Source organism: Callospermophilus lateralis, chromosome 11, assembly GCF_048772815.1.
Source record: "Callospermophilus lateralis isolate mCalLat2 chromosome 11, mCalLat2.hap1, whole genome shotgun sequence".
Taxonomy (NCBI): domain Eukaryota; kingdom Metazoa; phylum Chordata; class Mammalia; order Rodentia; family Sciuridae; genus Callospermophilus; species Callospermophilus lateralis.
Window position 1 is genome coordinate 85,758,614 of NC_135315.1, and position 16,437 is coordinate 85,775,050.

Below are 16,437 nucleotides of genomic sequence, written 5' to 3' on the forward strand. Positions count from 1 at the left end.
GTAGAAATTTATTACTATGTTTCCTACACCAAGAGATAAAGAAAAGGCAAAAGTGTTGATCTTTGTCTCTGAATAATTACTTTGTTAAATGTTATAATATCTTTTCATAGACATTATTTTAAATGGGATAATTTGCGCAAAATTAGCTAAACAGATTTAGTTAAATTTCAGATGAAATATGTTTACTTAGTGGTCTCTGCCTTGCTATATCTCCCTGGGGAATCATTTTTATTACTTTGTTTAATTTCCAGTTTCAGTAAATATTGTCAGAACATTCAAATTTTTCAATGGCAGGTGCACATAAAATTTTATAAACAAAATAAAAGTGCACATTAGTCAAACTAATTTTTAGAGGAGTGTTTATAACTGAGGAGGCTATATTATGATTCTTAAACAGTGAAGACAGGTAGATAAGGTTTTAATGGATGCATGAGGGCTTATTTTGATCTATTCTTCATACAGTTTATAAATTATGAAGATGAGGTTTTAAATAAAATTGCAAATAAAATTCATTATAAATTGTGTGCACTAATTATAATTCATTGTAAGGCATGTGAAATGGTGAAATGAGCAAAATTTTCTTCAAATTCTCAAAATATATATAAAACTATTTATTTTCATTTATATATTTTTTCATTCCAATGGGTTTATGCTAAATTGTAAAATAGCAAACTGTAAGAAATTAGGCATGCAAAAAGAATGAAGGGAATTGAATACAGAGGGAAAATTTAAGATAGTATTACAAAAGTGGTTACTGCACAAAACATGTTCATTTTATAAGTTTGAAAAGAATTGATATTTTTTCCCTTTGTTGAGGTAAGGGAAACAAACTACAAAAAGATAAAAGTCAAATAAATTCAAAAATATTATTTTTAAAAAATATATCTAGATATATACAAATTAAAAATAATAAGCTTTTGGCAAATGACACGAAGGGAAAAAAAGAAAGAAGCAGGGAGTGAGGGAGATGCAAATCAAGGAAAAACAATTAAGAAAAACAAATTGAAGATAATTGCTTTTCATAATTCCTTATTCAAAACTCTCAGGTCCAGATGTATTTTTATATCAAAGCTTTTTAAGAAATGTTATTTTATATGCATATTTATACTACATTTTAACCGAAATGAAATGGACATAAAATATTTCTATATTTTATAAAATCAAGCAAAATTCCATTTTATTTTAAGAACATATTATAACTTTAATACAAAATATACACATCGAGAAAATTCCTGTCAAATACCATGATTAAAACTACCTTTTAGGGACTGGGGTAGTGACTCAGTGGTAGAACGAAGGAGGTGCTGGGTTCAATCCTCGGCCCCACATAAAAGTAACTAAAGAAAAGAACAGAATTGTGTCCAACTACAACCAAAAACAAATAAATTAAAAATACAACCAAAAAAGCACTATATTTATAGTCAAATACATTTTCATGTGATAGAAAGTATATTTCATGAACAATTTAGTATTTTTTGAAAGCAAATACAGTTTAGTATTACTGCATACAGCATAAAAATTAGAAAAATAACATTTGCCTAGAAGTCTATGACAAAGAAGTTCTATAAATTTTCTGTAAGTTTATAAATAAAAATCTTGTTAATGATCACGTTCTTTTCAGGTAGAAAATCTCAAATTCCAACAGATTTTCAACTTCACCCCAAAAAAAGAAACAGCTGAAGTTTTTCCATTGAAATTATTGCTCCACATTCATTAATTCTGAACATTTAAACCATGCTGGTAATAAATTTAGAACAAAAGGTGTTTTGGTTTTTTTTTTTTTTTTTTTTTTTTTACTTAAGTAAAAAGGAGTCAATACATTCTATTCTAAGTTTCTGGGTGGGATGTTTATTTACAAAACCTAAGATGATTACTTGGCAGGGATAGGTATTTTATCGCTACACATTACGGAGTTTGATGAGTTCTTATTATTAAAACAATCAGGAGCTTTTCTTGACACCACCACAACCAGTAAGTGTATACTCCATAAACATAATTCATTCATGAGTCTCACAAAACATAAAACCCCTAGGAATTAACAAAGCATGAAGGCTATTCAGCCTTTTCTTTACTAAATTACTAAATAAGTTAAAGCTTTGGTTCAAAATTTCATCATGAGAGATTTACAATTATTCCCATCATAATATTATTTGTACTTGTGTAAATTTCAATTTAATTTAAATATGCAGTAATGTAGGAGGAAATACACCCACCAATAATGATCTCATAAAATATATCTGATAAACAGAAACAAAAATAAAGTTCATTGCAAACTCAAATAACTTTAGGCACCCAATATTATATGCAAGATGATGGCAATTTTCTAAACATAAATATAAAGATGTTTCTCAAATACATACTTTCGTCTGTGTTTATGTACGTGTTGGTGTATATCTGTATGTATTGCATGGGAATATATTTATATGGTATCTTGTAGGTTTGCAGTTGCATATATTCAACATTAAATATATGCTACCTAAATTCAAGACAAATGATGTGTAATTATATATGAGTTTCTTTATGTGTTGAGGTTATATATACTTTTCAAAATTTTTTCATTTTATATGTTTGAAAAGAATTGATATTGTTTTCCTTTGTTGAGGTAGGGGGAACAAACTACAAAAAAGTAAAAGTAAAATAGATTCCAAAATGTCACTTTTGTTAAATATATCTAGATATATATAAATTAAAAATAATAAGCTTTTGGCAAAAGACACACACACAAAAAAAGATTTTTTCCTACTTTCTTGTAGAATACAAGTTTGTCTATAAATTGCTGTGTAATTACATAAAAATTCATATACAAATTCATGGATCTGAAAAGAATTCATGCTAAAATATGGCCTTATCTAAACACAATTCTTCTATATATCTCCAACATTTATATAACACTAATATAGTAACCATATCTACAGAAATTTTATTAGGGAGAAACGTAAGTATTATTGATATTGAAATGAGGACAAATTTCCCTAGAAAAGCTCAGTAGGATTCCCATGCATTCTCATTAATTGCATTCTTGTAAATCTTTACATAAAAATAAATGACAATTCTATGTGATTTAAATAAAATATTCCTCAAAATAGGCCATTGATATCTTCCCATATTAATTCTGCTAAAACAATTACAAGCTTGGCTAATATTAAAGTTGGCCAAACACAGGGTTAATACAGTTATATAGTTAATAGATTGAAACATATAGTTAAGTGATGGTGTAGTTAATGCAGGGATAAATTAATTAAAAATTGGCATATAAATGCTATTTTATTATAAATATTCCAACAATGTAGAAGTAGGTATATTAGAAACTGGAATTTCTTGTATAAATTAATCTTCTAAATTCCTGAACACCCTTACTTCTCAGTGGTAACCTGTTTTCATATTTTACTGGATTTTATTCCTGAAATGTTGTATATTGTATATGTGTGTATATATAATATATTTTACACACACCTATATATAAATATATAGGTGTGTGTGTGTGTGTGTGTGTGTGTGTCTCTTGAAGATGCTACAATATATCAAGTGATGTTGACTATCACTGTCACTTACCTATCATTTAGATTGAATATTTTAACTATTCTCATAATTCATAAAAATTAATGCTATTTTCAGATATTTTAAAACAAAACTACCATAGATATGCTCTCTCTATATATGAATATTTATACATACATATATGTATTTTCATATGTGTATTCTTTTAATACAAATTTTTAGAATTGAAATTATTATACAAAAATAAAAGAGGGACAAAATACAGTTCAAATTTTGTGAATGCCATAACATTGTCTACCAGAAGTTTATGGCTATTGATATAGATAATACTTTTTATGAAGTATCATTTGTTCATGTCTTTTCCATTATCCTTCTCTGGGGAAGAGTATGCAGTGTTTTTATTTACTATGCTTTTTTAAACCAAATCATTTGTCAGTTTAGTAGGGTTGTTTGTTTTATTTTAATAATTTTCTAAAATAAATTGTATATTCTAATTCTTAAGATTCTGTTAATTATAGAGTTTATTCTCTGCTTTTATACTTTGTTTACAATATTGTATCAATGTATTAATAACAGGACCTCTTGTTTTGCTTTGGTAAATTTCCCAATCTGATTAAAAGATGATCCTAATAGATTTTCATTTACAAGAGTTTTCATTTATGTTTATTGTGCTAATCCAGGTAGAGTTATTTTTTCCATTATTGTGCTCACCTAATTGTTTTCTTTTCTCAATGAATATTTATTAAATCTAAAATATTTCTTGCCTATTGCAACTTATCTCTCTTTATTTGAATTCCCAGGTTTCATTGTTTCCAGAGGTTTTTCCATTCCATCAATTAATATAAGCATTCATATCAATTTAACTTACTGGTTTATACTTTTTTTTTTCAAAAGTTGATTTTCACTAAATAAGTAAATAAATGTATTTCTTTGCACTTTATTTTACCATTGTTTCATTTATCCAGAATTGTTACTATTATTTGAGAATTATTTTGTATTACTGTCAAAATATCGTATTGTTTTATTTTTAATCTGTTAGTATGTGAACTTATAAATATATTTATTTATGTTAATTATCCAAAAATTATAAAATTAAACCTACTTATTTAATTAAGTAACATTAATTCCTGAAAACATTGGTAAAACCGATTTCCTAAGGCTTTGTCTAAAGTCATTTGTCTCTGTTTTTATAAGTGAAACTATCTTGCAAAGAGTTATGTGTGTGGGTGTCTTGTTTGGATATCATAAAATTACTTGTGAAGGAAAGTCCCAGCACACACTCACTGACATCCTGCCTAAAGTCAGCACCCATTATTACATTCAAATTATTAACTCATGATGAATTAATCCACTGATTAGGTTATAGCTCTCATAATCTGCTCATTTTACCACTGGATATTCCTCCACTCTCTCACACGTGAGTTTTGAGGGAACAGCTAATGTACAAATCAGAAAATCATGCAAATGATATCTTCTTGGATTGAGCTTTCAAGCATTTTCTATTTTCCATATATTTGAAATAGTTTATATAAAATGCAATTTTTGTTTTTACTGAGGGTTTGGTAAGGACTATATTGCATGTGTAAATTGCATGCGATGGTTTTAATAATATTATTTGTAATCACTATAAGGTTATAAGAAAAATGATTTGGGTTCTGAAATAATTGGTTTTCTAATAAATCTTTAATCTTTATACCCCATAAAGACAAATCATACTGACTTCTTTCCTACTTTTAATTGTTTTTTATTAGAGCAAGTATTATTTGGTTTCATTTTGAAAACACAATACATACAAGAAATGTGAATTTAATTTCTATTATCCCCCTTTCCCTCTCCTCCTCCCTCTCACTTTAATTCCTCTTTTACTCTATTGATCTTCCTTTCACTCCTTTATTTATTTATTTAATTCCATTTAATGTATTTATATATGTCTATAACATGATTTTGTTAAATTAATTTCTATTTCTTCCCATTTCATTTCTTTCCTAACTTCCTCTCACCCTCCTTCTTCTACTCCATTAATCTCTTCTGTATCTTTATGATATCCTGTCCCCTTTCCCAGTGCCTTTTTTCTATATTTTCCTCTAGGTTCCACAGATGAGACAAAACATTTGACTCTTGATTTTCTGTGTCACTACTTTGACTTAGACAGATTTTCTCTGTTTCCATTCATTTACAAGCAAATGCCATTATTTCATTCTTCTTTACAGTAGAGTAAAATTACATTATGTATAACTAAGATATATTTTTTTGTCCCATCATCTATTAATGGGCATCTGAGCTGATTCCATAATTTAGCTAGTGTGAATTATGCTGCCATAAGCATTGAAGTAGCTATATCTCTGTAGTATGGTGATTTAATCTCATTTGGGTAAGCTCTCTTGGTATTACCAAGGCATAGGATAGCTGCGTCTTATGGTAGTTCCACTCCTATTTTTTTTTTTTAGGAATCTCCACACTGCTTTTCATAGAGAGTGTACTAATTAATATTCAGTCCCACCAGCAATGTAAGAATGAACCCTTTACCCTTATATCCTTATCAGCATTTATTATTATTCAGGTTCTTGATAATGGCTATCCTGACTATAGTGAGATGAAACCTGAGTGTAGTTTTGATAGGAAGACAGAAATATTTGTAAAAAAATAAAGTTTAAAATATAATTTCTAAAACAATCAAACAAACAGAAACCTCATCTAAAACACTAATAAGTGATGATACTCTTTACCATGAAATTAAAAAGATGCTTCTAAAATCAATAAAACTGCACTGGAGGTACAGTTCAATGGTAGAGCACATTCTTTGCAAGATGAAGCTGTGGGTTCAACCCTCAGCACTGAATGTGAAAAGAAAGCAAGCAAAAGAAAAGAACAAACTGCATCCTTTTCAACCGTGAGATATGACTAGATATCCAGATTTGTCCTGCCATTTTCAACCAATATCATCCATGTTTATCTACTTACTAAGAATGAAGCTAGTAAGGATACAAATGTGACGTGACTCGTGACTCTTTTATTCACAGTGCATTCAAATTTACTATAAATTAGAGCAAATCTTGAGTAATCATAGTCTAATTCTGAAGAACACTTTAATCAGGTCATGGAAACTATTACAATCAGATGAAACATTTATTTTATGATTTCCTTTGGGCAAAATATATTCCTTACAAATAGGATCATACTGCAACATTATAAAAGATTAACAGGGGTTTTATTAATTTTACAATCTCTCTCTGCCTCTATATCTGGAAATTACCAAAATTCTCTCAAAACTTCACATCTGATGGCTGCTAATACTGCAAATGTTGGGAAAATACAGTAATTTTTCTTTCTCCGAGATTTAGTTAACTTTTGCATCACTGTAATCAAAGTACTACTCAAGAACAACTTAGAGGAGGATAAGTTTATTTGGTGTTTATAGTTTCAAATATCTCAGTCCTTAGATGGAAGGCTCTATGTTCTGCTCAAGTGGCACATGATGGGAGAAGAAGCCAGCAATGGAAAGTTGCTTAGCTCATGGAAGAGTCAAGAGGCAGATGTCAGAGAGGGATCTCTGGAATGTGCACCCTTCCAGGGTCACATGGCCCAGTGACCCACCTCCACCTACCACACACCACCTGTTTACACTTACCACCCAGTCATTTCATTCAAACTAGAAAGGACTGATTAAATTATAGCTCTCACAATCCAATCTATGAATCTTCCTGCATTAACAGGAATTATAGAGGGACATCTTATATTCAAAGAATAATACTAAATTCTTTAGTCAAGGATTAAATGAATGCATAGCATATATGGACAACTATTATATTTTACAAATGCCAAAACTTTTGCCTTTTTTCTCCATTGTTTTTATTGAACTTTTCTTTTCTTTTTCTTTTTTTAAATAGGGAACACTTCACGAATTTGTGTGTCATCTGTGTGTGGGGACCATGCTAGTCTTCTCTGTGTCACTCCAATTTTAGTATATATGCTTCTGAATTAAGCAGCTGTTGAACTTTTGTTAAAGGTGTTTTAAGCAGTTAAATATTCTGCTCAATCCATGCAAATCCTGTGGAAAAAAGTTAGGTTTTTTTATGCTCAAAAGCTAATATTATTTTCCAATCTGTAAAATTATTATTAGTAATGATACACAAATAATGTGATATAGCTTGATGTTGCTTGAGTTGCATTAAATTTACACTCAGATATTTTTGGCTGATAAAAATAAACAATGTATCTTATCTGATTTCATGACATTGACTTTTGAATACTTTTTTTGCTCTAAACTTTGATGCATTGTTTGCTAGCATAACATTCTTGGACAAGTTAGAAACTGAAGGATATGCTAGATTTTTAAACACTTGAAAAATAAATTCTTTGAAATCAGAAAAATAGTATAAATTCCATACTATATAATTAATTTTCAACTATTTAAAAACACTTGGTTTACAGTAGTTGAAACTTCTTGAAAAACACACAAAAATATACTTTCCATTATATACTATATGAATTTATAACCCCAGATCCATGATGGAACTCTGGATACAACACATTGGCATTAAATTTTATTTCAGAGATTATAAAGAGAAGGAAAAAAAACATTTATTTTTGTAGTCCTAATAGACAGAATTATGCATTTGCTTTATTCAAAGATAGTATCAAATAATTCAGAGAACCAGCTAATACAACTATTTCACCCAACTAGAAATTATTTCTGAATAATCTAAACATCATTCTAACTAATTTCATGTCTGAAATGAGTATGTAGTCACTCTATTTTATCAAATATTATTGAACAGTATTCCATTTTATAATTGTCATTTTAAGTTTTGGCAGAAAATGATGAAAGTAAAATTCAATGAGCTATATTGTTAATTTAAGACACTGAAGCTTCCAAAAAAACCAGAACAGTTCTTCATGACTTAAGTTTTACTTAAATTGAACACCATTGCTGGTCATATGAATTCAGTAGTAATTGGCAATTAACCCTGAAGACTGGGTGACTAGAAGGTTGACTACACATAGCATATTGCTACTGAGCTGCAATTTGTTACCAATGACCTCTTTGCTTCTTAGTAAAAATTTAAGTATAGATTTCTGTTTCTAAACTGTGATATGTTTTGGGACTTAGTTACCTTGGAGATTGTGTCTCTACCCTTGCCAGAAAAAGGATAACTTGAAGATACCAGTTTTCCAGTTCAGAAAAATTGAGAAAATAACGGGTTTTCCTTTGAAATACACTCATAGTTCAAGATCTCTTCTATAGATTGAAACAACATCATCTTCTATAGATTGAAACAACATCATCTTCTATAGATTGATACCACATCATCAACAGCTGTGTTTCACTGTTAAATGACAGCCTGCATTGATTCAATGCAAATTGTGATCAGGACTTTGCCTACAGCTTTTGTAGAGGATCTTTCTTAATCTTCATAATAAATAAATGAATAAATAAACCAATAGTGCACAACTAAGGACCTCTCTTTTACAAATGAGAAAATTGACCTTGTTGAACACAATCTTTTAGGTGTCAGAATTTCCAATCTATTTCACAGGATACATTATCAGAAAAATCCTTCCTACCTCTTACCTCACATGTAAAACATGTGAGTATGTAAATTAACCCTTACAATAAATGTTTCCTTAAATTTTCATGTGATTATACTATGTTATCATATATATGGACTTTTACCTCCTATGAAAAAAATAGTAATGTTAAATTTAATGTATTTATTGAGGAATGATTAGAATATCACTTGCTTTCAGAAGAAAAATGCATTCAAATTGTGAGAAGATATTTAAATATAATTTTGAATCATATCTAAATAAATAATATACTTGATTTCTTTTACATATTACAAAATCATCTCACTTTAAAAGTATGTCAACTTGTCCCTAAGTTTCATGACATACATTTTTATTTTAACAAAACACATCATGTTATACTGATATGGGAGTTCTTCAGCACCGAGATTTCTTTTGCATGTATTCAAATATTCTTCAAGATTTTTTTTTTGCAAGAGTATATTTAGCTGAAGTTAGCATTTTAATTAGTGGACCCAGTAAAGCAGTCTGCCTTCCACAATGTGAGCAGACCACATCAGTTGAAGGTTCAAAAGAACAAAAGATTGAATGTCCTTGGTCATGAAGAAGTTCTGCCTCAGATGGCCTTGGTAGACTTTCTCCCTCACCAGCCTGCATGCTCCCACAGCAGATTTTAGACTTGCCATTCTCCATTATCACATGAGCCAATTCTCAAAAATAAATATATTTCTATAAATGTACAAACCTATTGGTTCTGTTTCTCTGGAGAATACTTTCCTTTTATTATAATAGTCTGTGTCTGTGTTGTAAAATTCTTGATTGAATGTTTGCGATGTGTTTCAATTTTATCAATCTTGGAAAAAAAAACAATGTGGTTTTCTTGAACTCAAAACAGATTAGAATAGTGGCCCTGATTTTGGAGTGGACACATACTGGGCAGAGATGATAGAAGGGAAAGTAAAAACAACAATAAGAAAAAAATAAAGCAAACGAGGCAAGCAAAGACATATTACAATCACGTATAGAGCAAAACATCGAATTACTTTGTGGGTTATATGGGTAAATTCAACTCAAAATTGTCCATGGAAGAGAGAATTTAGGACAAAAGGACACTCAGCTGCCTTCCTTTTCATATTTTTGACTCAATACGATTAAATGTACAGGGAGGCAGAGATCCCAGATTAAATGGGAGCACTGCATGTTGAATTAGGAAGTTATGAATTTGGTGCCCAATAATATACTATTTAATTCAAGTTCAATAGTGTGTGGGAATATGAACTTGGAATTCCAAAGAGAGACTAGACAAGAAGACATTGAGGAAATGAAATGATCACACAGACAGAACCTTGCCAAATTCTATCTCTTCCATGTGTCATTTAGATATTTTTATCATGACCTTCAATATAATCTTGGTTATATATGGTCTACATTCCCCTAAGTGTAGTAGTCACCCCACTTAATCACCATGAAGTAGTTTCTGATCAGATTTTCCTTCAAGAGACTAGCCAATCAACTTTGCTTAGAAAACACAGTAGAAGGGGCTCATCTTCAGCTATCAATTTGGCTCCTCTGGTTTATTTGGTAGTGTGATTGAGATCATCATCTCCAAAGGGTTTGGTCTTTTGGTTGCAACTTGGATAGTGAGAACCAGGCAGAAACCTGTGATTCCATCATCTCCCAGTTATGGCTATATTCTTTTATTACGTTGGCCAACACAAATTACTCCTTTTTGGCCTAATTGACCCCAAAAGACACAGTTTTAAAATTAGTAGAAGATAATATTGTGTCCCTAAGAAGAATTCATAATTCCAGTTTTAGGAAAACAGAGACTATAATCCAGAAGAATATAATATTGTAGTAGGAAGAAAAATTCCAAAAGTGTGTCTCCAACTGTGATTTTGAGAGAGAGAATTTTCACCCTTTCTTCAATCCGTTGGTCTTGCCAGGTGTCTTTTATAGATAGAGTAACGTTTCATATATTGAGTTTTTTTTTATTCAAGGTGTTACAAGATCCAAGAGGGATGTTTCATAAACTGATACTAGTGTTTTATTATAATAGTCTTAAATTATGTTCAACATTATAGTCCAACAGTGTATCCCCAAGAGTTAGGGTTCATAGTAAGACCTATAGAAAGAAGTCCATTTCTACACATTGGTTGCAGGCTATATTTGTACAAAGATACAATGATGCAAAGGGCATTTAAAAATGTTGTGCTGGTGAAGACACTGTACACATAGAGCAATTCCAAATATTGAGTCCATGTCAACTCTTATAAGAAAAAAGTTACTGTTTTCTCATAGTTAGAGTTGATCAAATATAAATGATTTTCTTCAAGTGGCTATCTGGCTCCCAAAAAAATGGTTCCATTTTGAGGCTCAGTACATGCCTTTGGCTTTTGGAAATTAAGCAATAATTTAAGCAGTACTTAAATCAAGTGTCACTGAGGAAACTACCTTGTTTTTGGAACAATAAATATCTTTCATCCTGTCACCAAAATTTCTCTGCTCATGGAATTGTGGGAGACTTAACAAAAAAGCTGTCTGACAATCAAACTATAGGTGATGCTAACAGATGATTTTACAAAAGTTGCTTTCTTATGTGACTACTGTGACATGAAAAATTCCCATAGTTCATACCACTCCCACAGTTTGGTCACATTTTCATTCCTGAGACTTGTCAATTATGCAATCTTCTTTATTTCAGTCCCAGAAGAAATAGTCTTGAAGTTATACACAATCCAGAAATTTACCTATATGGAAACTCCTGTCTTCTTTCAGCTATACAAAATGAATAGATAAGTGGGCTCCTCAGATCTCTCCTCATGTGAAGAATTTCTTTCATCGTTATTTTTCCTTAAGTCATCCTTAAGTGGGGCCATTTTGCATCTATGTTATTCAATCTGCCTAATATCAATATACTGTGAAGACCTACATGTGGAGCTGATTCAAGTCATTTCCTTTTGTATAAATTGGCTTGGGGAGAACTTTACTAAAGCTCTAGGTATGGATTAAAGATAAAAGTGATAGTGGGGTGGGTAAATTGTCATGGAAATCTGCTCCTGCAGTTTCCTTGGGTTTTATGGATCTGCTTAAGTTTGAGTTAAGCAATGGGTTACTGTCATACAGACTGTTTTACAAACATGGCTGGTGAGAGAAAACTCAGTTTCTGATGAGCAGCTTTATGTCTCAACATCGATTTTTGAATCTTGGTAGAATGTCTTTCTCTTTTTGGATCTAAGAACATCCCAGATGCTGCCAACAAAGAGTAGTTCACTGAACTCAAAATGAATGTTCTTTCCTCAAAGCCCTAGAAATTCCTGTTACTCCTTATATTAGAACCTGATAGAGATTCATTTAGCAATATGATATACACAAATACCTTGTTGTATATCACTTCATATGCTACATTTTAAAGCACAAGAAAAAGAACAATTTGACCAAAGCCTGGGCCTATAATAAAAAAGGCAGCCTTTTCTCCAAAATTTGCTTGAATTTGGCAACTTTCAAGGCAACTCAATAAATAGGTAGGAGCAACATTCCACAGGTAGTCGATGATATTTCAAAACCTAGAGGTGTCAACTTAGAAATATTTCTCATTTTTAGTGAGTGATTGAGGTACACGTGTTCTCAAGGATTCTCAGTGAATGATTCAGAGTTACCTACTACCATCTATGTCTCTATCACAGTTATTAAGGTTGGCTAAATCTTGCCATGCCTCATTTTCCTTCACTATTAATTAAAACAAGCTGTGCATGAGGTGTTTTGTCTATGTATCCCAACTCCATACATTCCTTAATTCACTAGCAACCAGATTGTTATGGATCAAGGCACAGTGATTGTAAAAATGCTTTCACCTAGCTCTGGGCTCCCAAATACTACCATTTGGTCTCTGATATTCTGGGGTCCTATAGTATCCATTGGTATTTGAAAGCATAAAAGAAGGATAGCATGTACTTTTATCTGAATGGGGCTTAGTTAAATTAGGTACCACCATGCAATCTAAAAGTAGGTAGTACCTTTCTCTCCAGTTAGTCCACTTTATTTTTTCTGGGGTGTGGTTGTAACTTAACCCCTGGTTTAAGGGGCAATTGATTACAAAGCTACATCCTCAGCCCTTTTATTTTTATTTTTTGATTTTTGAGATCATGTCTCATTATGTTGCTTAGGGCCTTACAAAGATGCTTAGACTGGCCTGAAACTTAAAATCCCCTTTGCCTACCAAGTCATTGAGAGTATACACATGCACCATAACACCAGACAAGTCTACCCTTTTGATTGCATAAGATAGGAATGTGATCTTGAGCTTATACAGCAGTTCATTACATTGCTGCATGCCTTTGTTTTCTTACATGTTCTCTAATGGAATGCAGGACATTCTTGTATACCCACTTGTTCAAACAGTACAAAATTCTGTATTAAGATATACATATCCAGATGCCTATCTATCCATCTTCTGTTCAATTATGATATTTTTTCTTTTTTGTAGTACAAGGGGTTGACCCTAGAAATGCTCTACCACTGAGCTATACCCAAGTCTTTTTTTATTTTTTATTTGTTTATTTATTTATTGAGAGTGGGTCTTGCTGAGCTTCTGAGGCAATCTTTGAACTTGTCATCCTCCTATCTCAGCCTCCCTACTCACTGAGATTACAAGTATATGCCTCCTTGATGTGTTCTTAGTTGAAGAAATTCAAGAAAATTTATAAATATGTAGACTTTTATATTTATTTTTCCTTGCAATGATTGCTTGGCTACATTTATATGATGTTGAAAATTTAGAATTATTAGGTTTTCTTAATGTTCAAACATCTTATAAATTATTAATGATTTTTAAAATTTTTGAAAATATCTTTCTGATATTAATATGACCAAATCATTTTTTGTTACTATGCTATCATTAGATATATTCTTTTGCTTATTCTTCAAGTATTCTGTGTTCTGACAAAATGAATATGTTAGGTGTAAATAAAAAATGCTTTACTAAGTGTCTATTTAGCTGAATGAAATCTTCTCTTAATGTGTTATTGTGATTTTTATTTTAACATTTATATTTCATTCTAAAATTATATTGAATTTTTGCAAAAATTACAGACTTCTCTAGATTTCATTTTAGGTTTTAAAATTTATCTCATAATTTCTCTGTATTTTTGGACTGGTCTTCAAAGATCATTAAATACATTGATGGGTAAGTGTGTATATTAATTCCTACTTTTTTCCTACCAACTTTTTCTTATGTTTGACTTCTTCTGTAGTTGTTCATCTTTGATACTGAGGTCATATTTTTTAAAATTTAATCTGATAATATCCTGAGGGATTAAATAGAGAATGATTTCCAATAAAACAGGTTTTAATTTGCTTCTTTTGGGTTACAATGAAAACTGCTAACCTGGGAAACTATATTGAACTTTACTTTTCTATATCAGTATATGATTTTTATGACTAGATAGCTACTGCTAATTTGAACTTCAGAACCCAGAAAGATCTGTAATTGAAAATACTCAAGGCTTATTATTTCTAACACACAGACATAAAAGTAAAAGATGGTTTTATTGTAGCATTCCATCACTGATAGGCTTACTTTGGTACTCTCCTGCTTTACATTTTAGTCCCCATTGAAAGTCTTGCTTAATATGTGTCTCAGATTCAGCCTACTTTCTCTTCAGAAATCCATTATTTAGCTGATTTTTTTCTAAACTGATAATGAAGTTGCCCATAAAAACAGACCCATATTTCATATTTGATTAACATCACTTCTCTGATTGCAAATAATCATGAATTGTTTCACATTTTATTTTTTGGCAGGGGTACTTGGTCACTTGGCTTATTTTATTGCTATTTCAGCAGCATGTTAATTTTTATGTTTATCATATTTTATCTTATTCATATTGTTGACCGATATGATTTAAAAATCTATTCTAATATACTTACTAATAAATGCAGATCTTTTTAAAATATATATTTGTGTCATTAATATTTAAATTTTAATTTTTACATAAACTACAATGAAACAATAAAAGGAAATTCAACATGACTTCCCACAGAAAGAAACACATCTAGATTGGATAGAATTTTTTTTGCAGTCCTATAATAAGGAAAAATTACACATGGAATAGCTATGATTCCTGGCCCCACCTACAAGATAATATTGATATGCTGTCAGCAATTCAATCTATCTTCATGTTCTGAAACTTAATAAATTTTCTCTTCAACAACCCCACAAATTTCCTAGTATCCCTCTAGCATACACAGTTATTGTTTAAGATAAGAGTATTCTTTCCTTTTGTTTAAAGTAAATTTGATTTTATGTATCCAACCTTAGGATAGCACGTATGGATCATCATTAGGCTTCTGAATGAAAAGTTGAAAACTAAATCACATGTCTTTCATCAGGTGTACAGGTTAAGCCAAGTCATTCTATTTGTGTGTAATGTGTTTTTCCAGGAATAGTAATATAATGAAATTTGTGCCACAAAGAATAATGAAAAATTTGCTTTGGGAAAATTTCTTTCACTGTGTACAGAAATGATTTCCAGTTACTTTTTTTTTGTTCCAACAATCATATGAATCAGAAAGAAAGCACTGATTAACATTCTTGGCAGTAATTTTACACTTATGTACAAAATCAGAACTTGGATAATATCAATGCTGTAGTCAACAGACCCAGAAGATAGTAAACTTCTTGAGACATGTTAATACCAATAAGATTTTGATTTGGTAAACTCAGAAGATTATCTTTCTCCAAAATATCCCCTATGCCATTCACCGTGTTAAAGCTGTTTGAATAAGGTAGGTTTTCTTGTGTCAGAACACAAATAAATCATCTATTTCTAATAGAATGAAGAGCCAAAAATAATTTTCCAAAATAAGAAATTGATTGAGCAAAACTGATACTGTGCAATAAGAATACTCTTTTTCTGTCACAGGGATTTGAAAATACTAGTAGAAAAATATTAGAAAAAAAATAAACTGACTTATTTTTTATTGACTCATCTAACAAATTCCGATAGTGACTGAATCATCAGGAGATTTACTAAGGAAAACCGAAGAAATTGTATTAAGTATAATCTTTTCTATGATATTTTATGATATCTTAAACTATGGAAGAAATCTTTGAACATGTATGACTTTCTTGAATTCTGTGAGAAAATGATCTCTCTGCTAAGAGAGATCATTTTCACCTATTGAATATATTAAAAACAACTGAAATTTTAGAAGTTGGGGACATGGAAGAATATTTTAAAAACTAAGTCTTACAAGAGTAACAATAGAAACACTTAGAAATTTGTATGAAAATAAGATTGGAACAAAAAACTAATATTTACCATGACTTATTCCAAAAAACTAATGTTTATCATGACTTGTCTCTTCTATAAAGTACTGTGAGAGGGAAAGGGGGCAACTTGATTATTGCAA

General features: G+C 30.6%; 1 non-coding gene across 1 annotated transcript; it reads right to left on the minus strand.

Moving 5' to 3' along the window:
* Positions 1 to 7,377: 7,377 nt before the first annotated feature.
* On the minus strand, positions 7,378 to 7,484 carry LOC143386473 (U6 spliceosomal RNA). Its single transcript, XR_013089586.2, has one exon. It is a non-coding gene; the product is annotated as a U6 spliceosomal RNA (small nuclear RNA).
* Between the last annotated feature and the right edge of the window lie 8,953 nt (positions 7,485 to 16,437).